Source organism: Notechis scutatus, chromosome 7 (genome assembly GCF_049901735.1).
Source record: "Notechis scutatus isolate UNSWTSFEM ecotype Mainland chromosome 7, rNotScu1.2, whole genome shotgun sequence".
NCBI classification, from domain to species: domain Eukaryota; kingdom Metazoa; phylum Chordata; class Lepidosauria; order Squamata; family Elapidae; genus Notechis; species Notechis scutatus.
In genome coordinates, this window is record NC_142015.1 from 2584514 (window position 1) to 2604105 (window position 19592).

The window sequence follows — 19592 nt, forward strand, 5'->3', positions numbered from 1 at the left end:
CACATATGGAATACTTGCATCCAGTTTTGGTTGCCACGATGTAAAAAGGATGTTGGGACTCTAGAAAGAGAGCAGGGAAGAGCAACAAAGATGATTAGGGGACTGGAGGCTAAAACCTCCTGTCTTCTAGGGCAGGGGTCCCCAACCGCGGTCAGCGGACCGGTACCGTCCGCGGAACAAGTCTTACCGGGCCGCTGTTTGCTGGCGCCGCCATCTTTTTAGTAAAGTGCTTCCGGTGAGCTTTTCCGGGTAGAAAGCTCACCGGAGCACTTTTCATCAAAAAAGATGGCGCCAGCCTTCGGTGAGCTTTTCCGGGTAGAAAGCCATTTCTACCGAAAAAGCTCACTGGAAGGCGCAAGCCGCCATCTTTTTGATGAAAAAGTGCTTCCGGTGAGGTCACGGAAGCACTTTTTCACCGTCAAAGATGGCGCGCCCAGTTGATGCCGGTACCGGGCAGCGGCGCCCAGCTGATGCCGGTGCCGGGCGCGCATCAAAAAGGTTGGGGATCACTGTTCTAGGTCATCTAGTCCAACCCCCTCGCCCAAGCAGGGGACCCCACACCATTTCTGACAGATGGTGGCTGGAATTGGGCCTTGTCTACTTTGATGAAAAGAAGGACTAGGAGAGACATGATAGCAGTGGTCCAACATCTCAAAGGTTGCCCCAAAGAAAAGGGAGTCAAGCTATTCCCCAAAGCCCCTGAGGGCAGGACAAGAAGCAACGGATGGAAACTGATCAAGGAGAGAAGCAACTAAGAACGAAGGAGGAATTCCTTGACAATTAGAACAATTAACCAGTGGAACAACTGGCCTCCAGAGGTTGTAAATGCTCCAACACTGGAAGTTTTTAAGAAGAGATTAGACAGTCATTTGTCTGAAATGGTTGTAGGGTCTCTTGCCTAGGCAGGGGGTTGGACTGGATGACCTACCAGGTCCCTTCCAACTTTGTTATTCTATTCCATTCCATTCCATTCCATTCTTCTATTCTATTCTATTCTATTCTATTCTATTCTATTCTATTCTATTCTATTCTATTCCATTCCATTCTTCTATTCTATTCTATTCTATTCTATTCTATTCCATTCCATTCCATTCCATTCCATTCCATTCCATTATTCTATTCTATTCTATTCTATTCTATTCTATTCTATTCCATTCCATTCCATTCCATTCCATTATTCTATTCTATTCTATTCTATTCCATTCCATTCCATTCCATTCCATTCCATTATTCTATTCTATTCTATTCTATTCTATTCTATTCTATTCTATTCCATTCCATTCCATTCTTCTATTCTATTCTATTCTATTCTATTCTATTCTATTCTATTCTATTCTATTCTATTCTATTCTATTCCATTCCATTCCATTCCATTCCATTCCATTCCATTCTTCTATTCTATTCTATTCTATTCTATTCTATTCTATTCTATTCTATTCTATTCCATTCCATTCCATTCCATTCCATTCCATTCTATTCTATTCTATTCTATTCTATTCCATTCCATTCCATTCCATTCCATTCTATTCTATTCTATTCTATTCCATTCCATTCCATTCCATTCCATTCCATTCTTCTATTCTATTCTATTCTATTCTATTCTATTCTATTCTATTCTATTCTATTCTATTCTATTCCATTCCATTCCATTCCATTCCATTCCATTCTTCTATTCTATTCTGTTCTATTCTATTCTATTCTATTCTATTCTATTCTATTCTATTCTATTCCATTCCATTCCATTCCATTCTTCTATTCTATTCTATTCTATTCTATTCTATTCTATTCCATTCCATTCCATTCCATTCCATTCCATTCCATTATTCTATTCTATTCTATTCCATTCCATTCCATTCCATTCCATTCCATTCCATTCCATTATTCTATTCTATTCTATTCTATTCTATTCTATTCTGTTCTGTTCTGTTCTGTTCTATTCTATTCTATTCTATTCTATTCTATTCTATTCTATTCTATTCTATTCTAAGGGCCCGTTCCTTTTTCTCAGGTGTCCAGTTGCAAAAGAAATGTCGGGTTTCCTTTCCCACTTGCCTGACCACGTTTACAACTTAATTTTATTAATTTTGTGATTTGATCTTGGCTTGTGGCCATTGGGGTTTTTCAGCTACAGTGGAACGGTTTTGGGGGTTGCCTGCCTTCTGAATTTCACCCAGGATCTCGAAAGTTGCGCTCTGGGGCAGAATCCCTGTGTGTCATTTCAAATCACAGAAATGCTGGAGGATGGATAGAAACTGCACTCATGCAATATACACCAGCAGTCAGGGTCACAATGCTGGGATGCCATTTCAAAACCAGTGAACTAAATAAACTGTTTTTTAAGTCACTTCAGTTCCATTTCAGTTTATCACAGTCACGGACCAGGGACGAGAACAAATGAAAGCATTTGATGAGTATCCAATTAAATATTCTAGAATAAAATAATAAATAACAGATGAAAATCTATGATAAAATCCAGTCTTGCAGGTGGTCTAACTATACTAAAATGATAGTGCCCTTTCAAACCCATTGAGTTAAATAAACATTTCTTAAGTCAGAGGAGAGCGTAACCTGGCCAGCTGCTGTTTGAGAACTCTGGACCCATCGTTCACTTAACAACGGTGGCCGTTAAGCCACTTTGAATAGAATACAATAACAGAGTTGGAAGGGACTTTGGAGGTCTTCTAGTCCAACCTCCTGCTTAGGCAGGAAACCCTAAACCATTTCAGGCAAATGCTTGTCCGATCTCTTCTTAAAAACATCCAGTGTTGGAGCATTTACAATTTCTGGAGGCAAGTTGTTCCACTGATTAATTGTTCTCACTGTCAGAAAAATTTCTCCTTAGTTCTAGGTTGCTTCTCTCCTTGATTAGTTTCCATCAGGTGCCTTGGAGAATAGCTTGACTCCCTCTTCTTTGGGGCAGCCCCTGAGATGTCGGAAGACTGCTGTCATGTCTCCCCCTGTCCTTCTTTTCATCAGACTAGACATACCCAGTTCCTGCAAACGTTCTTCATACGTCTTAGCCTTCAGTCCCCTAATTATCTTGGTTGCTTTTCTCTTTCTAGAGTCTCAACATCTTTTTTACATCTTGGTGACCAAAAGTGGATGCCATATTCCAAGTGTGGCCTTACCAAGGCATGATAAAGTGGTATTAAGACTTCATGTGATCTTGATTCTATCCCTCTGCTTATGCAGCCTGGAACTGTGTTGGCTTTTTTGGCGGCTGCAGCACACGGCTGGCTCATGTTTAAATGGTTGTCCACTAAGATCCCTCCCTCAGTAGCTGCTATTGAGCAAGGTACCACATATACTATACCTGTGCATTTTGCTTTTCTTGCCTAAATGTAGAACTTGACCTTTTTCACCCTTGAATTTCATTTTGTTAGCTAGCGCCCAATGCTCAAGTCTGTCAAGATCCTTCTGTATCGTAAGCCCATCTTCTCGAGGGTTGGCTATTCCTGTCAGCTTGGTGTCGTCTCCTTGTCCAAGTCATTGATGAAGATGTTGATGAAGATGTTGAAGAGTCCTGGGTCTCTGAGTACGTTGATGTGTTAGTACACCAAGTTGCAACCGGTCCTTTGCTATTTCCTATTTCTAGGTTTGCAGATTACACTAAGTATTGTTTTGTGGGAGCAGGATTTATTGGGTAGGCACAACAGCCAGCCTCACACAACAACAACAACAACAACAACAACAACACGCTAAGCCTCAAAAGTGTAGTTTGCAAACCGCGAGTAGTCATTAAGCTGCCACAGGGTTGGCGTGGTTTTTGTGTGCCTCCCAGCCTGGGCGCGTGCCTGGGTGTCTTTTGTTCAGATTTAAATTACCAGAGGTTAGGAAACATCTGATTCAGATAAATCCACCACATGTTGGGGAGTTTTCACTGGCTTTGGCCCTGTGCTTTGCAGACTGCTGGGTTTGGCAAAAAACGGGAAGAGGGCTTAGAATGGAGAGCAAACTTCCATGAATAGCGATAGAGGAGAATATTTGTAGCTCAGGGTGTGAAAGGAGGGATCCTTGGTGCTCTCTTAGTTGGTTTCTTGCAGGCCTGAAAGTAGGTAACATCCTCAGTGCTAGAAGGGAGTAGGGTTTGTGGGGTGGAAGCAGCGGTGGGATTCAAATTTCTTAGCAACCGGTTCTGTGGGCATGGCCCAGTTTGTGGGTGTGGCTTGGTGGTCATGTGCCTGGGTGTGGCTTGGTGGTCACATGACTGGCTGGGCATGGCTTGTATGTAAATATTGTAAATATTTAATTTTTTTTTTATTTAAAAAAGAGCAACTTTTACCCAAAATCAGGCAAAGCAGGCAGGCAGATTGAGTTGCTCACAGAATCACAGATTCACTCAGAGATCTACCGTTCTGCAATCTGCTGCCTGAGTCTGCACTAAAAAATAGAAGCTTCAGTCCTAAGGAAGGTTCAGCTCTGCTTTTAGATTAGCTAGAAAGCAAGAAATCCAACGATTTCCTGCGTTCTAGCTAATCTAAATCTCCCGGCACAGCAGAACAGCTGATGGTCAGAGGGGAAAAAAGGAAAAATAGCAACGTAGCAGGCAAGTTTGATGGCGCGCATGCCAGGTAAGGAGTGAGTGGGCAGGGAGGGGAGGGGCGGGACCAGCCAGTGGCACAATTTGCCAGTTCTCTGAACTGGGCAGAATCATAACAACTGGTTCTATAGAACCGGTGCGACCAGGTAGAATCCCATTCCTGGGTGGAAGAAGAGGAAGACAACTACGGGGTCCTTGGTACTCTCTGAACCTGGTTGTTTTCTTGCAGGCATTTCACCACCAAACTAGGTATCATCATCAGTGTTGGTAGGGAGCAGTATTATTCTTTTTTTTATTTTAATTTATTTTTTAATTTTAATTATGAGAATACAATACAGTACATCCAACTTAACCTTGTCATACATATATACATTTTACTTCATCATTTATAATCTCCTTATTTGATATATTGTTTACTAATTCATCTAATCATAACTACTAATATTTCAACCTTGTCTTCTTCTAAATCACCATTGATAAAAATTTATTCCATGTTTTATAGCATTTCGATTCTCCTTTATCTTTTAATTCTAAAGTTAATCTATCTCAGTGATCCCCAACCTTTTTTACGCCGCGGCCCGGTACCGGCATCAGCTGGGCGCCGCGGCCCGGTGCGGCATCAGCTGGGCGCCGCCATCTTTTTGATGAAACGTGCTTCCGGTGAGCTTTCTACCGGAAAAGCTCACCGGAAGCACTTTTTCATCAAAAAAGATGGCGCATACAGCAAGCCAGGGTAGGACTTGTTACCGGTCCGCGGACCGGTGGTTGGGGACCCTGATCTATCTGGTTCTGCACATGCCATAATTTTTTTCTTATTATCTCTATTTCTGGAGGTACGATTTCATTTTTCCAGTATTGTGCATATATTATTCTAGCCGCCGTCAATGCATGTACTATTAGATACATTATTTCCTCCTTATAATGTTCTAATATTATTCCTAGGATAAAAAATTCTGGTTTAAATGGAATACACTCTCCCGCCATTTGTTCCATCCATGTTTGAATCAGTCTCCAATATTATTATTATTATTATTTATTTGCAGCATTGCAAGTACTGATACAGGAGCATATTGCGCATAAGCACACCATTGTGCCTACCATCCCTGCCCTATTGTCCCCAATTGTTCATACCTATTTTCTGTATTCATACTCATTTTTATTCTTATACTTATCTTGGAAGCGATTGACAAATCAAAGAAATAAAATCAAATAAATAAAAAAATATTTGTAGCTTCCACTCCTTGTGAAGCGCGCTATCGCTGAACCGATTGTTACACTGGCAGCATCCCACCACCAAAGAAGGACAGTGGTGGCTAACCTTTTTACCCTTACCTGCATTGCACGTCCCAGCTGATTATTGGCCCATTTGAGGCCTTTCTCGGCCTCCCAGAGGCTTGAGGGGAAGCCTCTGCAGCCTTTGTAGGCGAAAAACGGGTCTGTTTCGTCATTTCTGGTATTTCCCGCAATACAGGAAGTGACAAAACTGCCCCATTTTTCAGCCTACAAAGGCTGCAGAGGCTTCCCTCAAGCTTCTGGGAGTCCGAGAAAGGCCTCAAATGGGCCAAAAACCAGCTGGGAGGTGCGTGCATGCGCAGTGAGGTAAGTTGGCCTGGGGACTCGCTTGCCCACACAAATGGCCCTGCGTGTCACCTATGGCACGCGTGCCATAGGTTTGCCATCACAGGAGTAGGACAATAAGAGTGCCTGTCCTTGTTTGTCCAACCTTCTCAACGGTGGATTGTGCAGGATTGGAGATGCTCCATTATGGGTAGGAAAGAAAGGGAAATCTTTCTGGGCTGCCCTTAAGATCCCGGGTTCAAATCCTCGCTTGGGAGCCAGCTCAGCAATTCTATCCATCCAAATCAGGGGAGCGACAAAACGTTGTAAACATTTCCAGCGTGTTGAATCAATAGATATGCATCACTGGAAGGTTGCTGTGGGCTGCCAAAAATTGATTCGCTCGTGAGAAACCACTTAGTAGCAAAAAACAACAACACCAAAACAAACAAATTTTAATGTACGATATATGTTTCTTAAAAAGAATCAACCCAAAAATGAAACCCTGCTCTTCCTTGCTGGGTTTTTTGTTGTTTGTTTTTGGTTTTCATAAAAATGCAGAAATGTCCCCAAATGGCTCATCTAAGCGATTCTGCTTTTTTTTCCTTTTTTTTTTTAAGGGATGGAAGTAACATTGGGAAGCGTGCTTGACTTCCACTCGATATGGGAAGCTCCCCTGACTTCTTGGGCTTGGGCCCTCAACCATTTGGGCCCCAGGGACCGGTTCCGTGGAGAAAAGTTTTTCCATGGACCGAAGGCGGCACCATTTCACATGCTGCCTGCATCCCATAGAAGGGGCTTTACTTGTTGGCGTGGGTCAATTTCCGGCATGCTGTACACCAGTGCCTTTCCACAGAGCAGAGGTTGGGGAACCCTGTGCTAGGGTGCAAAATGCACTATGTCTCCCTATAGAATATTCCAATTTCTGTCCGCTTCTGCATTATCTGCTTGCGTTAGCTTTTCCCTGGGAAAGTAATCAGAGAGTATTGTCAATGAAAAGCAATGGCTTGTTTGTCAATGAATATTTCTATCATGCTGCATCAGAACTGATATCTATTCTGATATAGTTAAATTCAGATAGATAGATAGATGATAGATAGATGGGTAGGTGGGTAGGTGGGTAGGTGGGTAGGTGGATGGATGGATGGATGGATGGATAGATGATAGATAGATAGAAGATAGATGGTTAGACAGATAAAAGATAGCCAGATAGACAGACAGACAGAGAGACAGAAAGACAGACAGATAGACAGATAGATAGCTAGTAGATGGATGGATAGCTAGATAGAAGATGGATGGATGGATGGATAGAAGAAAGATAAAAGATAGACGGATAGACAGAGAGAGAGAGAGATGGATGAATGGGTGGGTGGATAGGTAGGTAGACAGAGATAATAGACAGAAGGATAGATAGATAGATAGATAGATAGATAGATAGATAGATAGATAGATAGATAGATAGATAGATAGATAGATAGATAGATAGATAGATAGATAGATAGATAGATAGATAGATAGATAGATAGATAGATAGATAGATAGATAGATAGATGCATGGATGGATGGATGGATGGATGGATAGAAGAAAGATAAACGGATAGACAGAGAGAGAGAGAGATGGATGAATGGGTGGGTGGATAGGTAGGTAGGTAGATAGAGATAATAGACGGATGGATGGATAGATAGATAGACAGAGACAGACAGACAGACAGACAGATAGATAATAGATGGAAGGATGAATAGATAGATAGATAGATAGATAGATAGATAGATAGATAGATAGATAGATAGATAGATAATAGATAGATAGATGGACGGATAGATAGAAGATAGATAAAAGATAGATGGATAGATAATAGACGGATGGATGGATGGATGGATAAATAGAGGATAGACAGAAAGAGAGAGAGAGCATATAGTTAAATTCAAAGAGCTTTAAACCTTTCTGTTGTTAGAATTCGTGGCCAGATGATAGGTGAATGAGCCAGCCAGATGTGATGCAGAGATGCTGCAGAAAAACTCCCTTTCCTGCAGTTGCAGGATTTATAAAAGATGTCCAGCACAGTGAATCTTACCGAGAGCAGCAGACAGTTTCATTTCTGGCTCTCAGCATTTGGTTCAAAGGAAAGTTTTATTATTTCATTTGTATATGGCACACTCACATTCCCCGGCCATAGCTCAGCAAGGGTTTTACTTTATCAGAAAAATAAATATTTGGAATTCAGCTTATTATTCTTGGTTATTTCATTACTAAAATGTCACATTTGCTTTATATGGATGATCTGAAGCTTTATGGAAAAACCAGGAATTGAAATGCAGCCTATAAGAGTTTTTAGCAAAGATAAAGCAATGGAATTTGGCCTAAAGAAATATGCTACAGTAAAAGCAACAAATTAGGGTAAAAATCAGTCATGGCGCTGAAATGCAAAATGGCCATCAGGATGAAGCCTTAAAGTATCTGGGCATTTTACCATTTGATAACATCAAGTATGAACAAGCTAAAAATGTGATGAATAAAATATCCAAAGAGTGAGAAAATGATTCAAGAGAAAATTGAATGGTGGAAACTCCATCAGACATTGATGGAATTACTCACTGGACTCCAACCGAAGTGGGCATTTAGACTGAAAAAGCAATAAGTCATTATGCAGTAAGTCTCGATAATGATACTGATAGATTCTACCTGCCCTGCAGAAATGGAGTTTTTTTTTTTAATTTCAAGTCTAACAAACTGTCAAAGAAGAAAAGTGTTTATCGAGGGATTATGTAAAAGACAGCCAAGAACATGCATTCATGCAAGTTTAAAAAATCTGGAACTTACTGATGGTGCAGGAAGGAAAAGGTGAATATTGAAACACTATAATGGAAAATAAAAAGGAAAGAATGCTGTCAAGGAAAAGCAGTACATTACACAGTAAGTGTCTACAAAAGATCGAGGGGGACAAAGAACAAACCTGCCAATGGCTAAAAGTGGAATATTTAAAAAAAAGAGAGAGAAAGAAAATAAAGACTTGATTTTGCCTGCGCAAGAGCAAGCTATTCAGATGAATGCAATCAAGGCCAGAACTGGGGGGGAAAATCACATTTTACACAAGTGCAGATTGTGTAAAGAACCAGAAGATCGGTAATCAGAAAAACAGCAACTGTGAGAGGGACCTTACAGTCTTGTTGGATGATCACTTGAATATGAGCTAGCATTGCGCGGCGGCAGCCAAAAAAAGCTAATATGATCCTGGGTTGTATAAATAGAAGCACAGAATCAAGATCATGTGAAGTATTAGTGCTGCTTTATAAAACCCTAGTAAGGCCACACCTGGAATACTGCAGCCAATTTTGATTACCGTACTACAAAAAAGATGTTGAGACTTTGGAAAAAGTTCACAGAAGAGCAATTAAGATGATCAAGGAGACTAAAACGGGGAAGGGAAGGGAAGGGAAGGGAAGGGAAGGGAAGGGAAGGGAAGGGAAGGAAGGAAGGAAGGAAGGAAGGAAGGAAGGAAGGAAGGAAGGAAGGAAGGAAGGAAGATCAACTAAGATGATCAAAGGCCTAGAGACTAAAACCTATGAAGAACAGCTGCAGGTTTTCGGTTTGGCTAGTCTAAGGAAAAGAAGAATTAGGGGTGACATGATAGAAGAACTTCAGTATTTAAGGGGCTGCCACAAAGAAGAGGGGATCAAAAATGGTTTGTTCATGAAAACAATTGCAGAACACATGCCTAATGGCAATTATATTCGAAAAGAAGACTCACCCAGGTTGATCTTTACTCTGATTCCATGCCAACTTGGAAACCAATGTCTGCATATCGAGACATGATGTTTCTCCTGGGCCAGCCCCTGAAGCTATAGCCACTCATTTCAAAATCTTGACACACCCAAGGAAGTAAACCTGCCTGGCTCCTCTTTGTTCACTTGAAGAATTGGTTCTGTTTTTGGAGAAAGTGATTTTTTTTATTTTTTTTAGAGTGGAGAAACCAACCATTTTGTTCCTGACTTCTTTAGTTGAAGAATCTTCCAAAGCACCCAGAGGCCAGACAAGGAATAATGGTTCCCTGACCAAGGAGAGATTCAACCTGGAAATAAGGAGGAATTTTCTGACAGGGAGAACAATCAACCCATGGAACAGAAGTTGCCTTCGGAAGTTGTGGGAACTTCATCCCTGGAGGCTTTCAAGAAGAGACTGGACTGCCATCTGCCAGAAATGGTGTAGGTTCTCCTGCTTGGGCAGGGGGTTGGACTGGATGACCTACAAGGTCCCTTCCAACTCTGCTAATCTGTTAAAAACTCTACAGACTTTTTAACAGATTAACAGAGTTAATTAATAGAAGTTTCTGGAAACCAAAACAACCTTCGTTCCTTGCAGCCAGTCAGTCTCCCTATTCTTTCCAGCACCTTTCTCCTGGCTTGGAACTAGACCGGATTTTTCTTCCAACACCCAAGACAGAAAAAAGCAGAGCTGCAACTGAACAACACCACCTCATTTCCCTACTCTCTACTTTTGTATCCTTGCCCCCAACTGGCCTGCACCCGTTTCATACCATGCCCTTGTCCTTCAAATATCTGTCTCCTTTCTTTCGAGCAGGGGGTTGGACTAGGTGACCTCCAAAGTCCCTTCCGACTCTGTTATTCTATGATTCTTTCCGAATCTCACCTACTCCATCCAACTCCAGTTTTCTTAGTGTTCCTCTTCTTTTCCACGTATCCATTCCTCTTTCACACATTTCTTTTGCGATGGAGTCCTTCTTGATCCAGCTTGCTTTCGGGTCTTAATACACACATTTCTTAAGGAACCTCTTCTCCGCAACTTCCGCTGAGTTTGATATTTCTCCTAAAATAGTCATCGCTCCCTGTCACATAATGAAGGGTTATCCACAATCATCCCTGCTTGTTTTGACAAGCTTTTATGCCTTGTAACAGAACACATGCTACCCGTTGCTCTCTAAGCATTTAACGTGCCTTGAAATTTCTCCATCTTTAACAAGTGAACCAAGTTGGAAGGGACCTTGTAGGTCATCTAGTCCAACCCCCCGCCTAAGCAGGAGACCCTGCACCAGGTCTTACAGATAGCAGTCCAGTCTCTTCTTGAAAGTCTCAAGTAATGAAGCTCCCACAACTTCCAAAGGCAACTTCTGTTCCATGGGTTGATTGCTCTCACTGTCAGAAAGTTTATCCTTATTTCCAGGTTGAATCTCACCTTGTTCAGTTTCCATCCATTGTTCCTTGTCTGGCCTACATGAGCTTTAGAAAATAGCTTGACCCCTCTCTCCTCTCTGTGGCAGCCCCTCAAATACTGGAAGACTGCTCTCATGTCTCCCCCGCTCCTTCTTCTTCAGCCAAGCCCAGTTCCTGCAACCGTTCATCGTATGTTTCAGTCTCCAGTCCCCTCATCATCCTGGTTGCTCTTCTCCGCATCCTTTCTAGAGTCTCGACATCTTTTTTTATAGTGTGGTGACCCAAACTGGATGCAGTACTCTAGGTGTGGCCTTACCAAGGCTTCATAGAGTGGTATTAGTACCTCCCTTGATCTTGATTGTATCCCTCTGTTAATGCAACTTAGGATTACATTGGCTTTTTTGGCTGCTGCGGCACACAATATAATGTACAATCTACCAGGATGTGGAAATACATTTATTTGTTTTGTTTCTCGCCATTTTATGTATAACTTGCAATCACTCGCTCCACTTTTCCTGCCAGACACAAGCTGCTTTGCACTTCGATACTTTTGAATTTTGAGATTCAGGCTCCTGGTTGCATCATCCAATCCGTCCAATGTTTTCTGCAAATCTTTTGGTTTGTCAGCGACAGCGCAGCCTCCCCTGCCCACAAAAATACAGGAGCTTGCAGGGTCCCGACAAACCCCTCTCCAGTGTCACTGGAGTGCTATTGCAGAAGACATAACAAGGAGGTGTGGTAGCAGTGTGGCCCATTTTTTTGTCTTGGCATATGCAAGAGGTGTGCAGAGAGACATGAAGTGTGAACCCTATAAAATCATATTTTGTTTGTTACTGAAAGATGGCATGCTAACTGCCTTCACCTCTGTTGCATTTTGAATTTCCTGTGTCTTTATGACAGCTTGAAATAGATAGATAGAGATCATGTTTCTTCTAATAATATCCCCCAGTCTGATACCTGAAGAGGGGAAGGCAGGTACACCAGGGCCAAAGATAATATATTTGGAATATCTTTGGTGGCTACTCAAACATTTGGGTTTTAGCCAAGTCCCTGATAAGGTGTACCATCAAACCAGCTCCAGGCATTGAGTTATTTATATTGTCTGCATATAAAACATGGCAAGAAACCTGATACTTTTGGTCTCAGCCCAGACTTGGTTCTGTGCATCAGCTAGCCAGCTCCAAGAAAACTCTCCATAAATATTCCTGAGGTTCGTGGCCTCTTTATAAAAGTCCCCTTGGCATTCAACCTGGTTTGCCAGCCATTTGATGTAGGCCATGTCAAAAAAAAATAAAAATCCACCACACGAATTCCAGAATTTTTTTTATTGCTGCAGAATCCCAAATGAGTAAAACCTTAGTAAGACCACATCAGGAATACTGCATCCATTTTTGGTCATCACACTATTAAAAAAAAAGATGTTGAGACTCAGAACAACTAAGATGATTAAAGCAGTGGTCGCCAACCAATGGGCCGGGGACCACTGATGATCCACAAGAAAATTTTGGAGGCCCGCAGAGAAATGTCACCCCCAAAGCAATTAATCCAGGCTGCACCGGAACACAAGGCTGCGCCACCCATAAGGTCTGCAGAAATACAAGGCTTGCGTCGCTTGCATTGCAAACAACATCCGGTAGTGAGGGGAGGGGGGGAAAGGGCGGAGGAGGGAAGTTGCTCCACTCGCCCCACACGCCTGGCCTGGCCACCGGGCTGCTTCTTTCCACTTCTTTCTTCTGCTTTTGGCTGCACACAAGGAAAGCAGCAAAAGTCTGTCTTTCTCTCCTCCAAACTCCGCCAGAAATGAGTCTTTGGGACCCTGCTCCAAGAGGCTGCGCCAGCGTGACAAGTCTCACCAAGACTCATTTCTGGCGGAGTTTGGGGGAGAGAAAGAAAGACTTCTGGAGCTTCTGCTGCTTTCCTTGCATGAAGCCAAAAGTCTCTCTCTCTCTCTCTCTCTCTCTCATTCCTCCTGAGAACGGAGCTGGAGACGATATCCTGAGATCCCAAATTAAGAACGATCAATCGGTAGGAAAACAGCATGGGGAATTTTCCTGCAGACTTTTTGGGGGATTTTCCCAGGGTCTCTGATCCGCGGGATTTAAAATTATGAGTTTGGTGGTCCCTGAGGTCCAAAAGGTTGGCGACCCCCGGGCTAGATGACCTCCAAGATCCCTTTCAACTCTATTATTCTACATTCTAACTTTCTAACAACAAGCACTGTCAACGGGGAACAGCTTCTTTTTGCGATCAGCTAGGCTGACCAAACTGGCAAACACAAATTAAATTTTGTCTGTTTTGCTGACTCACAACTAATCACATAAACACACACACACACACACACACACACACAGTGCTTCTCTTTAGCTAAGGCACAGGACAGCTGGCCAGTGCAGTTTAGCCAGAATAGATGCCAAGAATGGGCTTAGTTAATCCTCCCAAACAGATCACCCTAACCAGGCGCCTCCAGCTGTTGTATGGCCAGCCAGCAAAGTTGGCCCAGCACATCTGGAGGTAGAAGATCGAAAAGAGAATTGAGTCAGATAAAAACTAAAGAAAAAAGCTGGAAGAACATTCAGCTCCTGAGCTGTTAGGGAAAACCTTGTCAGCCTCTCAAGCTATGCCCCATCCATCATCCTTACAGCCTTCAGCATTTATAGAAACCTGGAATCCAAGCGTGTTTCGGCGTGCTTTCCAGGATGTGCTGTAATCATTCTGCACTCTGATCCAGGTGATTCCAGTTTGATTATGCTTAACTGTACGGTGTTGAATTGAGATTGTGCAGTTGGTCTGAACTGAATGTTGACCTCTCTGGAAGCATCTTAACGTGATTGAGGAAAGGGAGAGGAGAACAGAAGGAGAATTTGGCACAGGGGCTGTGGTTCCATAGCTGTGTTGAAAGCTATAAAAATGGGTTAATGCCTTTAATCCCAGCTTTGTGGCTGCATCAACAATTCAACAACATGTTGTGGCCGGCCAGCAGCCAGCAGAGCTGGTGGCAGACTCGGGCAGTGAGGAGGTTGGGGAGGAACATGGGTCAATCCTGGAGCCTGGGGAAGGCTCGGACAAGGGCTCTGCATCGGAGGCAGAGATGGGGCCAGGGCCCTCTGGCAGTTATCAGCTGCCTTCAGAGTCGGAGATCAGTGGGGAAGAAGAACAGCTGGAGCCTGTTCCCAGTGTGCTCATGCACACAGCTGCCAGGAGAAGGGAACAGCTAAGGAACAAGGGTTGACTTGGGAGTAAAGCCACAGGTGGACAGTGAATGGCCCCTCCCATAGGGAATAAAGAGGAGCGAAAGGGTAATGGGGTTTGCAGGAGACAATTAGTTCAATTCATGAGGGTGAAAATCTGTTCCTGACTTCTTGCCAAGTCATTGCTGCTACAGAGTGGCGTTTGGAAGATATCAGCCTGGCAACTCTCCAAGTCTGATAAAAGTCTGTAGTTGTGAAATGTCATGAAAGACTGTTTGCCGGGACTTTGCTGGAGAGGAATTCCCTTTGACCTAAATAAAAAGGGTTTTATCGGGACGAGGAGTGTGCTTCATGATCTTGGGAAGCCTAGGCCAAAACACAATGTGCTAGTTGCTCTAACAATCAACTTACTTGTGCAAATAACACAAGTCCTGGTGACCAGCATGGCTTCACCTTTCAAATCAAGGGGGGGGCAGCAAATGGGTTTGGGGTTTTATCTTTCAAGTTCCATTAATGCTTCAAAAACATTACAATCCTGTTAATATTTGGTGTAACTCCTTAGACACCGAATAAACAATAGAAGGAATTTATAAAGCTAAGAAATGATATGTTGAGGGTGTTGGCCTGTCAAACAATGTCCATTAAAATTGGGGGGTTGGACTAGATGACCTACAAGGTCCCTTCCAACTCTGAATACCTGTTAAGAAATCTGTTATGCCTGTTATATCTTCTATTTGAATGTTATTGAAATAAATATAGGCAGTTATCATCCCAACTGGACCCTGGACATTCAACCATTATTTTAAAAATGGCAAAGTAAAATAAAAAAAAATGGGTTTTGCAAGAAGCAGTTTAAATTTAACTCAATGGATCAGGGATGATGTTTAATATAGCTCCTGAACGTTTAGAAATCTGTCTGATGAAGTTTGCATTTGAGGTTTCATTTCCAGTAAGATTCCAATCCTGGCCATTTTCACTTTGGGGAAGTAAATGTGCTTATTATTTTTAAATGTGCACAGCAGGAACCATAGAGAAACTCTTAATCATTCCTCTTCTCCGGGCTCTACAGGAGAAAAATTAGGTATATGTTCTGTTGGGGTTTTACTGTTTTATTTTTTATTATATATTTTTTTGCAGAAAGCCACTAAAATTAAGAGTAGGGTTTTTGTAAGAAAATATTCCCAAGCATGAAAGAAAATAATGGCTCTTCAGGGGAATGTTTGAGGATGAGTAAAATCTTGCTATCTCCTAATGGCGATATATCCGATAGATTCTCCTTTGCTGATTATTCATCTTTAAACCTATCTGATGTTGCACTTTAAGTCTCTCCAGCAGCATCTGGGAGAGGCCCGGAGTACAGTAAATTTTACTGATTGATTAAGAAAATGTACATGGTCCTAGTGGACGACCATTTAAATATGAGCCAGCAGTGTGCATCAGCTGGTAAAAAAGCCAACACGGTTCTTGGCTGCATTAACAGAGGGATAGAATCAATATCACAGGAAGGGTTAATACCACTTTATAAGGCCTTGGTAAGCTTAGCCACACTTGGAAGACTGCATCCAGTTTTGGTCGCCACGATGTAAGAAAGATGTTGAGACCCTAAAAAGAGTGCAGAGAAGAGCAACCAAGATGATTAGGGGACTGGAGACGAAAACATATGAAGAACGGTTGCTTAAATTGGGTATGTCTAGTTTGATGAAAAGAAGGACCAGGAGTGACATGATAGCACTATTCAGATATCTTGGGGGTTGCCCCCAAGAAGAGGGAGTCAATCCATTCTCCAAAGCACCTGAAGGAAGGAGAAGCAGCAACGGATGGAAATTAACCAAGGAGAGAAAGAAGCAAGCTGGAATTAAGCAGAAACTTCCTAACAGGGAGAACAATTAACCAGTGGAACTGCGTGCTACCAGAAGTCATGGGTGCTTCATCAGTGGAAGATGTCAACTAAAAAGATACTCCTTTGGTCTTTTTAGCTGCCAGAAAAAGGGTGTGTGGGAAAACAAGGCATTCTTGAAATGCCTAGATATCAACTCAGCAGCCCAAAGTTATCGGAGCATTAAGAAGGTTATTGGAGAGCATGATGGATGACTCTTGGAGATGGATGTGTCTCATTGGAGAAGTCACATCCAGGGGGTGGGAGAAAGATCAGGGTCAAGGGGGAAATGTATGATGTGATTTAGTACCGGCTGCACCCAGCCATGCGCCAACATGGCAATTTCTAATAAACCAATTTACTTTTTCTGAGATGCTGCTAGAGACTTTTGATTTGAATGAGGGTGGATTTGCTGAAGCCCTGACAGAAGACTGGACAGCCATTTGTCCAGAATCATATAGGGCCTCTTGCTTGAGCAGGGGGTTGGACTAGAAGACCTCCAAGATCCCTTCCAACTCTATTCTTCTATGTTCCATGAGTAGTTTGTGGTTCAGTATAACATGAGAAGTCCACCGTTGCCTTAGAAAGTTGCATGAAACCAGGTTGTCTTGTGTAAGCCATCATATGGGAAGAAGGCATAATATTTTATGAGAATACAACAGTTCAGATTCAGATTAACAGAGCTGGAAGGGACCTTGTAGGTCATCTAGTCCAACCCCCTGCCCAAGTAGGAAACCCTACACCATTTCTGATAGATAGCAGTCCAGTCTCTTCTTGAAAGCCTCCAGTGATGAAGCTCCAACAACTTCTGAAGTTCTGCTCCATCAGTTGATTGTTCTCACTGTCAGAAAATTCCTCCTTATTTCCAGGATGAATCTCTCTCCTTGTTTGGTTTCCATCCAATATTCCTTGTCTGGCCTTCAGGTGCCTTGGAAAATCCAGGTGCTTTGGAAAAGTTGTGGCTTGTTAAAGTGGTTTTTGGGTTTCCTGTGTGGTATGAAGCCAGACTTCGATGTGATTGGCTTGACAAAGCTATTTGAATTTTATTTTATTTATTTATTAATGGAAAAGGCAGAGCTTGAACAAAGATCTTAGACTTGTACAGCAAAGGGGTGGGTTTTTTCACCATTACATTTCATCTGTTAATTGGGACTATTGAATAGTTGGGAAAATAGTTGGGAAACGTCTTGAAATGAGGAAAATTCCCTGCGGGAAGAATGGAAGAGACATATACACACACCTAGGGTTATTTGAATACCTCTTAAACACATTGTTCTCTTGACACTCATGAATGCACTAAGTTAATAACAAAAATGTGTCCCCGGAGGGCAAACACAATTAATGATGTCCCTCATCCTTCTTTTATAACACACACTTTAGACTTGGGGGGGGGGGAGACTTGTTCCCATGGAAACAACATGCAGAGTCCTAAATCTAACTCTTAATTCCCTATTAAGGATTCAGGGGTAATTGTAGGAAGGAGGCAAAAAAAAGTCAAAATGGCAGCCACAACCATATGTGATCAAAGTTCCTTCCATTTATTTATGAATTGCAGCGGACGTAAAAAGGAGCAGGGGGTTTATTTGATGGGATGGTGAGGGGTCCCCTCCTGATAATCATTATTTTTTTTAATCTCTTCCCTGCAGGCACCCACCCACGCATCAAAATATGGCCCTGCCTTTACATTTTAATACCTGGATGAAGTGTGCAAACAGAGAATAGAATTAAAGTTAGGAACTGGCTGGTGCAAATATGCTCCTATGCACACAGAGTCAAAACCTTGGGAATACCGATTTATCAAGATCTATTTTCTGTCACTTTTCACTCAGGAATTACAGATAAGGAAGCAAGATTGGGATGGGATGGGGTGGGATGGGATAGAATAGAATAGAATAGAATAGAATAGAATAGAATAGAATAGAACAGACTATTGGAATGAAGAATAGAGTAGGGTAGAATAGAATAGAATAGAATAGAATAGAATAGAATAGAATAGAATATTGGAATGAAGAATAGAATAGAATAAGAATAGAATAAGAATAGAATAGAATGAGAATAGGAATAGAATAGAATAGAATATTGGAATGAAGAATAGAATAGAATAGAATAGAATAGAATAGAATAGAATAGAATAGAATAGAATAGAATAGAATATTGGAATGAAGAATGGAATGGAATGGAGTGGAGTAGAAATGGGTAGGAAAAGGAATAGGATCTAGAATATGGTAGGAAGGGAAGGGAAGGAAGGGAAGGGTAGGAAAAGAGAAGAGAAGAGAATATGGTAGGAAGGGAAGGGAAGAGAAGAGAAGAGAAGAGAAGAGAAGAGAAATGAAATACTGGTAGGAATAGGATCTAGAATAGGAGAGAATAGAAATAGAAATAACAGAAATAGAATAGAATAGGGAATGAAATGGAATGAATGTAATCGAATAGGACAGAATACAACAGAATAAAGAGGATAAAATTAGAACAAAACAAAATAAAACAAAACAAAATAAAATGAAGGCGGCTGGGGGATTAAGCAAGCTTACAAAAAATGCAACTGCCGGACTCAATGCTCCAATCCTTGCTGCCGTCTGCAGGCTAGCCTTCTTCGGGGGAGGGGAGGGGAAGGGGGGGGTGCTGCAGATATACTGGACTACAATTCCCAGACGTCCTGGGAGCATGGAATGACGAGGTAAAGGTGCGGGGGGGGGGAGCCATGCAGAGATGCAACCCGTGCAGCTCTGCTTCCCCCTGGCGCTTCCTCGGCCTCTGTGCAAGGAAGCGTCGGTCCAGTTCCCAAGCCGGCTGAATCTCATTTCATCCTCCCAAGACGGATGAAGTTGCAATGGATGATAAGTGGACTGTTAGAAACTGAGACTGTTGGAATGCAAAAGACATCAGAGGAGGACTGGATAAAAACGGCTGTGGGCATAGCCGCTTATAGGATTGCTAGACATACAAAAAGCAGGCTGAGAAGAAACGAGCCCATCAACGAAAATATTGGCTCAAAATCCAAAATTGGTTACAGGAAACCGCCAATGAACAATTAGACCTAGAACCAGAACTCTTCCTATTGGGAGGACTTCAAAAAAAAAAATACATAAAGAGCACAAAATACTTATTATTACATATATTGACTGCTGCCAAGATCCCCTTTGCCCAATGTTTGAAACAGCCATATATTGTATATACCTGTAAGAGGAACTGGTTATACAAAAAGTTATGCATTGTGCTTAAATGGATAAACTAATGCTGAGTTTAAAAGATAAGGAAGCTT

General features: G+C 42.1%; 1 long non-coding RNA gene across 1 annotated transcript; it reads right to left on the minus strand.

Annotated features, from left to right (window-relative positions):
* Nucleotides 1-6144: 6144 nt before the first annotated feature.
* LOC148130009 (uncharacterized) lies at nucleotides 6145-18927 on the minus strand. Its single transcript, XR_015750316.1, has 3 exons — nucleotides 18862-18927; nucleotides 9847-10020; nucleotides 6145-7061 (listed from the first exon to the last, which is right to left on the minus strand). It is a non-coding gene; the product is annotated as an uncharacterized LOC148130009 (long non-coding RNA).
* Between the last annotated feature and the right edge of the window lie 665 nt (nucleotides 18928-19592).